At 43.4% G+C, this 12408-nt stretch overlaps 1 non-coding gene across 1 annotated transcript; it reads right to left on the bottom strand.

Moving 5' to 3' along the window:
- Positions 1-12083: 12083 nt before the first annotated feature.
- Positions 12084-12190, bottom strand: LOC116223952. The gene has a single exon (XR_004165358.1). It is a non-coding gene; the product is annotated as a U6 spliceosomal RNA (small nuclear RNA).
- Between the last annotated feature and the right edge of the window lie 218 nt (positions 12191-12408).

The following is a 12408-nucleotide window of genomic DNA, read 5'->3' as shown; positions in this document are numbered from 1 at the left end:
ATACGGTCTCATCCAGTGAGAACAGATGCAGACATCTCTGATTGCTAGCCTTTACTGCAAGAGACACTGTAATCCTCAGGCCATCTGTCAGTAGCAAAGTTTAGTTAACAAATACTTCAGAAAAGTCAATGACGGCATACCCAGTTTCCGGTTTCAAAATAAAAGTAAGATGTTCATGTATCCACTAGCGGAGTATTATTTCATGAATTAATGTTGTAGTATAAAAACTGTGTCTTTAAAAGTTGCGGCCGGCAGCGGCTGCTATGGTGAAATTCTAACATCGCGTCGGCGGCCGCTATGGTGATTAGAGGGTTAACGAGCCATGCCAAAGGAAGCAAAGAGCGCTGCTGCTAGCGAAGCTACAGCAACCCTATCACCGGCTTTCTCACCACAGCGAGAGTTCTGCTATGCCGAGCAGCATGTCTCTCTCGACGGCTACCAAGCAGGCGTCGATAACCGATTCTGTAACGAAAAATGAAGTCCTAACTGCGGAGGTAATGCGGGCACTGAAGGTGGCCAATTCGCATTATTCTTTTAAATCATCCGAAGATGCCAGCCTGTTCTTTCGAAGAATGTTCCCCCATAGCCAGATTGCAACACAATTGAGTCATTCCATGCCAAACGTCCAAATTTAAGAACATCTCCCCACTCGACCATCTCAGATTTGGCTGAAAAAATTCAAGGATGTTCATACACTTCTTAATAGGTATAGTCCCAAATATTAGCTCTCTACTCCCAATAGTTTTGTCACACAAAACATTTTTTTAGCAACTAAGTTATGTGCATTTTCAGACGCTTTTTTAGCAGCGTTTTCTGAAGAGCCATTTTCAAATTGCTATAACTAGAAAAGTATTTAAGCTTAGCTAGCTCCTTCAAACTTTCTAGGCTTAAAATCCGCTACCATTACTAGAAGAATATTGACTTCCAAGGGTGTGGCTTGGGTATATCATAGTATTCGGGGTGCTTGAATTTGCACGAACATTTTACTCTACGCTCTGTGGCAGCATCTTTGAAGGAAGGATCTTTGTGGAAAGCTTAATGTTAAAGCTAGATACTTGATATTATACACAGACCCCTTCCCTATGTATGCTCTGTATAAAAAAAACTCTCCCTATGCGATGAATGGTCTGGAAGATATTAAAGCTTGAAAATGGATGAAAACCCATTTTCTGCAATTTTTGGCATGCTATAGCAAAAAAATGAGAGCATCTACCAACATGAAACTAACTGTTTCGGAAAGATTAGATATTTGTCCTTAACATATAAAAAAAATTGTGCTGGTGTTCTGCCTCATTTTCTCAATTTTTTAAAAAAAAATTTTATTTGGGATTTTTGTACACGCCCAGCATTCAATGGCCTATGGGAGCATATTCAAATGCTAACAAAATGCACTAAGTTTATGACACAGAGCTTAAACTGCATATTTTTGTATACTGTATGCTTTGGAATTCTCATTGTTAGTTTAAATTAGGGCTGTCAAAATTGCTCAAAAATGACGTTCGAATATTCGCTTTAAAAAAACACATATATTCGAATTTCTGGTTGCGCATTAGGCAGGTCAATAACAGGACAAATGAATACAACGAGACATAACTACTTGTATAGGTAATTTATTTAAGTTTAAACATATTTAACAACATATTACCTACACAAAAATAAGTAAATTAACTAATGGCCAAGACCGCAGAGCTTGCACACACGCACTCTTTCTTTCTCCCTCTCTCTGCCTCTCCCGCACCGTCGCGCTCTCTGCGCATAGCGGTTTAAATGAACGACAACAAGGGATACGGTACCTCGGTTCCAGTGCTTCACGGAACTCCCTGAAGCCTATCCCATCCACACACTGTTTGGCCTCATGTCCTTGCATATGAACGAAATCCATTTTTGCGTGCAGGCCTCCTGTCGTGCCGCAGGCAACGAACTTGTGTACGGACGGCGCAAAATATCCAGACGTGGCTGTTTCGCTGAAGTTCCACATATTATGCCATATTTCACTTGGATGCACATTTTGGAGATGTAGCCTCAAGTTGCTAGTTGTTGAATCGTAAGCTAACGCTAGCTTACATAGCTTACACACTACTTTATCTGTAGGCTCAACAAGTTTACAATCATCTCTGCTGCGGTCAAGCAGGGTTCTGCACTTTCTGCCATCTTCCACCAAGTCAACTGTCAGCAGTGAGGCAACTTGTTGAGCCTACAGCTAAAGTAGTGTGTAAGCTAGAGTTAGGTTACCATTCAACAACTAGCAACGTGAGGCTACATCTCCAAAATGTGGAGATGTAGCCTCAAGTTGCTAGTTGTTGAATGGTAAGCTAACTCTAGGTTACATAGCGTATACACTACTTTAGCTGTAGGCTCAACAAGTTTACCATCAACTGACCAAAATCCGAAATATTTCCAGACATCACTCTTTAGATGTTTGGGGGTTACAATCACTTTCTCTGCTGCGGTCAAGCTGGATTCTGCACTTTCTGCATCTCGCAAGTCAACTGTCAGCAGTGACTCTGTGCCAGACAGTGCGACTCCTGTGACCTGTCCCTGATCTCAGGCGCGCGCCCACCCGCAAAGCAGACAGTGCTGCCGCTGTTTTTTTTTTTACATTCGAATATTAATTTTCACATTCGAAATTCTATTTTTAACAACTATTCGAATATATATTCGAATTTAGAATATTCGTTGACAGCCCTAGTTTAAATACTACATTTTATCTCTTTTTTTCATGTATACACTGAGATTTCACAAAATGTTTGGTCATGGAAATTTGGTTTAAAGTCATGGAAATCCATTGGTTAAAATTAGGGATGCACCGATACCAGTATCGGTATCGGTGCCGATACTTCGTTAAAATACTCGTACTCGTTTTTGAATTGCCGATACCAAGCACCGATACCACTCATCAGTATTTTACTGCATCAAACTGGCCGGGCTATGCTGACACAAAATGTGATTTATTGTCCTACCTGTCCTACCACTCTCTGCCAGACTAGTAAGTAGCTTATTTGCCGTCTTGTGTTGCATTTGCTTGATGATTGACTGTTAGGAAAGTTTGTCATAGTGTCAAAGTATTTCAGTATACAGGTTTCGCTAAATTTAGGCGATTTGGGCTCATTTTAAGATAAATGACGACGACAGGAGTAAGGCACAGTGTAAGATCTGCACTGCTACGGTGTCGAGGGGCGGAAAGGAAAGTACTTTGTTTAACACAAGCAATTTGATTAAACATCTGAAGACACACCATAGTGCTAAGTACACAGAGTTCACTGATGCTAGTGGCGCAAGACCGAAGTAACCAATCTTAACTGACGTCTTGCAAAAGAAAAAAACGCGCACGCACACAGAGAGAGAGAGGTAGAGAGAAAGACTGTGCCACATAGGTTAAGTGATTGTTTGTGTACTTGAGCAGGAGATTCTTCTGATCCTTTTTTAACTGAAATGTGCTCTTGTGCTAATCCAGTAATAGTTCTGTTCACTTTTTGTTAAGCAGACTGTGTTGTTAACTATGCAGCAAATTTAATTGCCATCTGGTTATATTTGCATTTTGTCTAATGTGGTGATATTGTCTGTTTGAAGGCTTTTTTTGTGTGTTAAAACCAGAAAGCTCTGTTTATTTTTGGCTTGGGATAGCCTTCTGTTAATTTTGTACTATAGGCTTGACATAATCTGCAGAGGATAAAATAAAATCTGCCTCCCAATTAATTGCACTTTCATGGAGATCAAATCTAAGAAGTATCGGTATCGGTACTCGGCATCGGCAAGTACACAAATAAAAATACTCGTACTCGTATCGGTTTGTAAAAAAGTGGTATCGGTGCATCCCTAGTCAAAATGGGTATGAACCCTGTTTCTTATATACCCCGTTGCAAAGATACCTTTTCTTATAAATCACATGGCAGAGATATGTTTTCTGATAAATCACGTGGCAAACATGCCTTTTCTTATAATCCCCGTTGCAAAGATACCTTTTCTTATAAATCACGTGGCAGAGATATGTTTTCTGATAAATCACGTGGCAAACATGCCGTCTCTGAAAAACCACATAGCAGACACACCTAGGCACTTTTGGGGGCTTCTGAGGGTTTTGACTGTCACAAGCCTCAGATAGGCGCTTCTAAAAGGCCATGCCAAGGACATAGCCTCCAGATGGGTGCCTCTGAGGGGTCTACAGGGTAGAACAAAGGGGGGCTAAATCTATAAAAAGGGGGCACGGGGACTTGATCTTCAGGTTATCTACTTGATCGCTCTTGCCATTTTGCTTAGAGTCTTTGAGATGCTCCATGGACCAGCTCAGCAGTAGTTAACTCCTCTGAATTAAACCGTTCAGTATATTCATTCCTGTTTGCCTTGAGAAGTTTCTTGAGAACTCTTAGAATTTTCCACTACACTCTCCAAATTGAAAAAAATGTCACACAGTTCATGAAGACTATTTGTTCAGAAGGTTGCCGCTACCATAATTGTTCATATTTGTACGTCTTGTTATTTATATCATTTCTGTAGGAACCATGGTTACACGGTTCACTGTTCATTCTCTGTCACGGATCATTATAACACAGTTCCATACATTGTCTATGCAAGGGGCATTCAATGTGCACAGACTATTCTATCACGGCTACCATGGCAATCATTACTTGTGTGTGTAAAATAAATAAATGTTCTTACATTGTCATCGGGACTTTGACATCTCTGTTCTAACCGGACAACCTGTCGCGATTGGCACCTATTACAACGACCTTCCCGCCATAGATATAATTTGGGGATCCAGTCACGTATCACCCTCCTTTTCACTATTGTAGAGATTCTGCCCAGCACGGTGAGTTTTGCATCTTGTTAAAATGACTGTTGGCATATCTGTACTTGTAGAAGTCCTTTGTGCATGTTGATAATGCATGTTGGTTTAGGACATGTTATTCATTGTTGATTATGTCCCTCCGAGTGTCACCTCCCAGGGTCTCGTAGATGAGCCACGCCATGGCTTCCCCTCCCTACCCAGCTCCCGCGCCTGGGAAGACGGCCGCCCCGGCTCCCGCTCCTGCGAAGACGGCCACCCCAGCTCTAGCTCCTGCGAAGATGGCCACCACAGCCCCCCCTCCCGCTAAGACGACTGCTCCAGCTCCTGCGAAGACGGCCACTCCACCTTCAGCTCCTGCGAAGACGGCCGCCCCAGCTCCAGCCCCAGCTCCAGCCCCAGCTCCTGCGAAGACGGCCGCCCCGACTCCTGTGAAGACGGCCATCCCAGCTCCAGCCCCAGCTCCTGCAATGACGGCCGCTCCAGCCCCAGCTTCTGTGAAGACGGCCGCCCCAGCTCCAGCTCCTGCGAAGATGGCCACCACAGCCCCCCCTCCCGCTAAGACAACGACCCCAGCTCCAGCTCCTGCGAAGAAGGCCACTCCATCTTCAGCTCCAGCGAAGACGGCCACTCCATCTTCAGCTCCTGCAAAGACGGCCACTCCATCTTCAGCTCCCGCGAAGACGGCCACTCCATCTTCAGCTCCCGCAAAGACGGCCACTCCATCTTCAGCTCCCGCAAAGACGGCCACTCCATCTTCAGCTCCCGCAAAGACGGCCACTCCATCTTCAGCTCCCGCGAAGACGGCCACTCCATCTTCAGCTCCCGCAAAGACGGCCACTCCATCTTCAGCTCCCGCAAAGACGGCCACTCCATCTTCAGCTCCCGCGAAGACGGCCGCCCCGACTCCTGTGAAGACGGCCACTTCATCTTCAGCTCCTACGAAGACAGCCGCCCCAGCTCCTGCAATGATGGCCGCCCCGACTCCTGTGAAGACAGCAGCCCCAGCTCCCGCTCCTGCGAAGACAGCAGACCCAGCTCCCGCTCCTGTGAAGACAGCAGCCCCCGCTCCAGCTCCTTCTCCTGTGAAGACGGCCACTCCATCTTCAGCTCCTGCGAAGACAGCCGCCCCAGCTCCTGCAATGACGGCCGCCCCGACTCCTGTGAAGACCCCAGCTCCCGCTCCCGCGAAGACAGCAGCCCCAGCTCCCGCGAAGACAGCAGCCCCAGTGTAAAACCAAGTTCGTTCCTATTCGAGCCTTAGGTTGACGCGCTTCAAGCACTGTTGGGTTTTAGTTGATAGTTGATTTATTGCAACAAAAAAGATGAAGAATTATGTACCTGAATTGAGGTGATGGTACAACCTGGAGGTGCAAAACAGCAGAGGTTCAAAGTTTTCCGTATTTCCAATTTGTTGTGCTTTCTGCGGTCAAAAAACCTTTTGGCTGCATGCCTGCCAACTTGTCTCTGGAGTGACGCGTCCAGACTGCTTTAATTGTCTCCACGAGGTCAGGTGCTGCAGTCACCTGACGAAGTGGGCCGTGGCCAACGCAATTTCGCACTTCCAGGTTGTTCAACAGTACACAAAGCAAATCCAAATACCAACAAAATATTATTTAATTAAATTATGATAAATGCAAAACACTTATCCTAATATTTCATAACTATAAATAATAACAATAAACAAAACCCATTCTGGCTCCAACACCCAGCTCCCGCTCCCGCGAAGACAGCAGACCCAGCTCCAGCTCCTGTGAAGACAGCAGACCCAGCTCCAGCTCCTGTGAAGACAGCAGACCCAGCTCCTGCTCCCGTGAAGACAGCAGCCCCCGCTCCAGCTCCTGCTCCTGTGAAGACGGCCGCCCCAGCTCCAGCTCCTGCGAAGACGGCAACTCCAGCTCCTGCGAAGACGGCAACCCCAGCTCTTGCTGTACTCTTCCATAGGTAATGTTCTGTTTGAATTAATGATGTTGGTGTAATGAAATGAATGATGTCAATGAAACAATCTCCTCGATCCAAACCAGTCTGGATTCAAAAGCGGTCACTCCACCGAAACAGCCCTGTTGTCGGTGACCGAGGCCTTAAAAACAGCTAGAGCAGCAGCTCAATCCTCGGCTCTCGTCCTGCTTGACTTATCAGCTGCGTTTGATACAGTCAACCACCGCATCCTTCTGTCCATACTGTCAAGTATGGGCATTTCTGGCAAGGCGCACTCCTGGTTTGAATCGTACCTCACTGGGCGCTCGTTCAACGTGTCATGGCAAGGTCAGCTGTCTGTACCTCACCGCCTCACCACAGGGGTGTCCCAAGGCTCGGTGATGGACCACTTCTCTTTGCCATTTACACCACCTCGTTGGGCCCTATCATCCGCTCGCATGGTTTTTCCTATCAATGTTATGCCGATGATACTCAACTGTTTCTGTCTTTCCCTCCTGAGGACACCACTGTCTCGGCGCGTATCTCGGACTGTCTTGCTGATATATCCACATGGATGAAAAATCACCACCTTCAGCTGAACCTGGCCAAAACGGAACTGATGGTCTTTCCAACCAAACAGGTCATCCACCACAACATCAATATCAATATTGACTCTTTATTTCTTGTTCCATCCAAAACAGCAAGAAACCTCTGCGTCATTATTGACGACCAACTGACCTTCACGGCCCACATCGCCTCTGTCTCCAGGTCGTGCCGCTTTGTGCTATACAACATCCGCAAAATCAGGCCGTACCTAACCCAGTATGCCACCCAGCTGCTGTTGCAAACCTTGGTGAGTTCCCGCCTTGACTACTGCAACGCCCTCCTAACGGGCCTGCCGGCTTGAGTGGTGAAACCGCTACAGATGATCCAGAACGCGGCGGCGCGTCTGGTGTTCAACCAACCGAAGAGGGAACACGTCACCCTGCTACTAATTGAGCTCCCCTGGCTGCCTGTAGCTGCTCACATTAAGTTCAAGTCACTTATGCTTGCCTACAGAGTGATTGCTGGTTCTGCTCCCACCTACCTAAATGCTCTTGTAAGGGCAAATGTTACACCCAGGATGCTGCGCTCGTCCAGTGAGCGTCGTTTGGCTCTGCCGCGTGTGCAAGTACGGCAATCCAGACTATTCTCATTTGTAGTTCCACGTTGGTGGAACGAACTGCCTAGCACTACCAGAGCAGGGGCGTCCCTCTCTGCCTTCAAGAAGCTTTTGAAGACCCAACTCTTCAGAGAGCACCTCCCTTCCTAAACTGGCACTTCGACTAGTGCTTAACTCGCACTTACAGCGGTTACATTCCTGCACTTTTCTTTTCTATTTCGTTTTTCTTATTTCTTATGTAAAGTAGTATTTATTGTTACACCAGGGTTCTAATGCTCGTAGCGTGACCGTTCCCTTGTACGTCGCTTTGGACAAAAGCGCCTGCTAAATGACTAAATGTAAATGTAATGTAAATGTTCTGTACTCTTCTGTAGATAATGTTTTGTTGTGTGAATTAATGATGTTCTGTACTCTTCTGTAGACAATGTTCTGTTGTGTGAATTAATGATGTTCTGTACTCTTCCGTAGATAATGTTCTGTTGTGTGAATTAATGATGTTCTGTTGTGATGCCGCTCTTCCTAAGCTCTGTTTTATTGTACCAATATTGTTCCGTTGTGGTAAGGTTTTCCATGGTGAATGTGACCCATAACTATTGTTTTCATTATTTTGAAGGCCTTATTGAGTTATTATTATTATTATTATTATTATTATTATTATTGGTACCATTTTAACTTTTGTATAATGTGTATTTCTTCTGACACATGACATCACCCCTGTGCTTTGGGCCTGTGGTGGTATGGGCCAATTAGGGAGAGTTCAGCTACCTGATAAAAGGGTTAGTTTGGGGTTAGATAATGTTCTGTTGTGTGAATTAATGATGTTCTGTACTCTTGCGTAGATAATGCTCTGTTGTGTGAATTAATGATGTTCTGTACTCTCCCGTAGATAATGTTCTGTTGTGTGAATTAATGGTGTTCTGTACTCTTCCGTAGATAATGTTCTGTTGTGTGAATTAATGATGTTGGTGTAATGAAATGAATGATGTTCTGTAGATAATGTTCTGTTGTGTGAATTAATGATGTTCTGTACTCTTCCGTAGATAATGTTCTGTTGTGTGAATTAATGGTGTTCTGTACTCTTCCGTAGATAATGTTCTGTTGTGTGAATTAATGGTGTTCTGTACTCTTGCGTAGATAATGTTCGGTTGTGTGAATTAATGATGTTGGTGTTATGAAATGAATGATCCGTACTCTTCTGTAGATAATGTTCTGTTGTGTGAATTAATGATGTTGGTGTAATGAAAATGAATGATGTTCTGTACTCTTCTGTAGATAATGTTCTGTTGTGTGAATTAATGATGTTCTGTACTCTTGCGTAGATAATGTTCTGTTGTGTGAATTAATGATGTTCTGTACTCTCCCGTAGATAATGTTCTGTTGTGTGAATGATGTTCTGTACTCTTCCGTAGATAATGTTCTGTTGTGTGAATTAATGATGTTGGTGTTATGAAATGAATGATGTTCTGTACTCCTCTGTAGATAATGTTCTGTTGTGTGAATTAATGATGTTCTGTACTCTTGCGTAGATAATGTTCTGTTGTGTGAATTAATGATGTTCTGTACTCTTCCGTAGATAATGTTCTGTTGTGTGAATTAATGATGTTCTGTACTCTCCCGTAGATAATGTTCTGTTGTGTGAATTAATTATGTTCTGTACTCTTGCGTAGATAATGTTCTGTTGTGTGAATTAATGATGTTCTGTACTCTTCCGTAGATAATGTTCTGTTGTGTGAATTAATGATGTTCTGTTGTGATGCCGCTCTTCCTAAGCTCTGTTTTATTGTACCAATATTGTTCCGTTGGGGTAAGGTTTTCCATGGTGAATGTGACCCATAACTATTGTTTTCATTATTTTGAAGGCCTGACTGAGTTATTATTATTATTATTATTATTGTTATTATTATTATTATTATTATTGTTGGTACCATTTTAACTTTTGTATAATGTGTATTTCTTCTGACACATGACATCACCCCTGTGCTTGGGCCTGTGGTGGTATGGGCCAATTAGGGAGAGTTCAGCTACCTGATAAAAGGGTTAGCTTGGGGTTAGATAATGTTCTGTTGTGTGAATTAATGATGTTCTGTACTCTTCTGATAATGTTCTGTTGTGAAAAGAGATGGAAAAGTTTGCTCAATTTTAATTCAATAATTTGGCAAGCAGTCAAGGGTCATAGTTACATTTCTAACTGTCATTGAAAGTGGGTGGGAACCTGGAAGAAGATATGTTATTGTAGGAAAGTTTTTTTTTTTTTTTTTTTTTTTTTTTTTTTTTTTTTTTCTTTCTCAAAGATTTGTGTTGGAGATGTTGATGGAGATACTGCCACAACAGAAGCAGTACCTGACCCAGTGGGAAAAGGCCACAAAGAGAATCGACTCCGGCCCTAATCATGGCTGCACCACAATACATGAAGATACCTGCGCAGACAACCTGGGCTTTTCAGATGGAATCAGCGATACTGGCAGGACGGGGTCACTCAAACTCAGCAGCCAAACGGATCCGTCCTGTCCTTTCATTCACACGGCTGTACAGTGTTGGTTTGCGCACGAGTGTCAGACAGACGGAAGTGCCATTGCGCCACCATCACCATGGTAACTAAGAGAGAAATAAACTCCATCCTGCTCTCTTGCCAGTTAGTGATGGTCGTGCAACAGCGCTTTTGATGATAAATCTGAAGTAGTTGTGTGTTGGTTTTTTAAAGGGGAAAAACTTGTGATTCCTGTCTTGTGTGATACAGTATGATGTCCTTGTTGCCAAGTATTTTAACAGGTTGTGTGTTACTTGACAACCCCTTTCTTAAAATATCTGTACTTACATATTTTTATATTTAGGCAAAAAACTACTAATTTGCTACTTAATCAAATAGTTAATATATAGATGTGTTATACTTGAGGTGAGAAGGCATGGGTTTTTAAAAATGCGTTTTTTAAATATCGCTTCAGAGTAATATACAGCCCTGGAGCGCCATCTGGCGGTGCATGTGCGTCACACATTTTATGAACTATGTTGATCAAACTGAAGTACCAGTAAATATCGAATTGAAGTAATCATTAGCATGTAAGGCAACAGAAAGTTAAAGTGCCATGGAAGAAAGACCCGCGTATGAAGTTGAAGAAGACTTCAAAAAGTAGGCATAGTTTTGAAAATAAACGTTTCAAGGACTGCAGGGGAGGTAAGTAATGGAATGCGAGTGCCATCTGGCGGTGGATTTGTGCAGAGCTGAAGATGGAGGAGCATTTAGGGCCGAAACGAAGGTAAGGTGTGCTAGATCGGAGGAGAACGATGTCCCTAGATAGTATATTTGCAGCTTCCGCACCACACTGTGATGCAACCAGTCAAATGATCTTTATCATGCATCTGTAGAAGTTTGTGAGGATGACTGACTCCATGCCAAACTTCTTCAGTCTCCTCAAGAAGAAGAACCGTTTCCGGGCCGCTTTGACCACCTTGTCTGTGTGAGCAGACCAGGAGAGGTCATGACTGATATGCACCCTGAGGAACCTGAAGCAGCAGACCCTTTTAACTTAAGATCCGTTGATGTGTAGGGGTGCAAATATAAGAGTTCGACATGTACCTCAAAGTGTACTGTTTACACATATGCAAGGGCATTTAAATACACTTTTGTTTTCATTTCATTTCATTGTAATCTCTCAACTGCGTAGACACTCACTAAACACATGTTCAAACGTCATACAGTTACTGTTGCACACATCAATGGTAGGATACATAGTCTGTAGCCACCAGCAATACATATGGTCCTGTATACCTCAGAAAGTATATTTTAAAAGACTGCTGCAGACAAATATGGAGTTTGATGCTTTTGCTACACAATTATGGCATCATTATAACTTTGATGACAAAGCATTCATGTAGTAACACGAATACATAATTTAAATTTTCAACCGACCAGAAAACTGGTGATATTACCATGGTAAATATTGCAATCTGGCGGCAGGTCATTGCACTACAATGACTAATAAGGACAACCATAGTCAAAGGCTGGTGTATTGCAGCTACAAATGGTCGAAAGTGCCCTCCGGCGGCTGGTCGGCGTACTACAACCACGAAGAACGTGTTTTCAAAGGAAAGTAGGACAGAGAAGAATGGCAAAAAAACTCGAAGAACGGTTTTCAAAGGAAAGTAGGACAGAGAAGAATGGCAAAAAACCTTGAAGAACGGTTTTCAAAGGAAAGTAGAACAGAGAAGAATGGCAAAAAACCTCAAAATATGGAACGCTTCACGAATTTGCGTGTCATCCTTGCGCAGGGGCCATGCTAATCTTCTCTGTATCGTTCCAATTTTAGTATATGTGCTGCCGAAGCGAGCACAAACTATACCAATGTTCGAGGTCAATTTATACGACTACCCTGACGTGGTCGCAGGACCTCTGGTGTCTCATTGTTCTCTGTCGTAAATACGCTCGAGCCAGCACATTCGTGAAACTAAACATCTAAACCAATCCAATGAACACGTTAATCTAGGTATGGTTTGAATACAACTTTTAAAATGCTTATATACTTTTAAAATAGTAAAAAATGCGGTCTAG

The sequence above is a fragment of the Clupea harengus genome, unplaced genomic scaffold (genome assembly GCF_900700415.2).
Source record: "Clupea harengus unplaced genomic scaffold, Ch_v2.0.2, whole genome shotgun sequence".
NCBI lineage: Eukaryota > Metazoa > Chordata > Actinopteri > Clupeiformes > Clupeidae > Clupea > Clupea harengus.
This window is presented reverse-complemented; position numbering and strand designations above follow the sequence as displayed.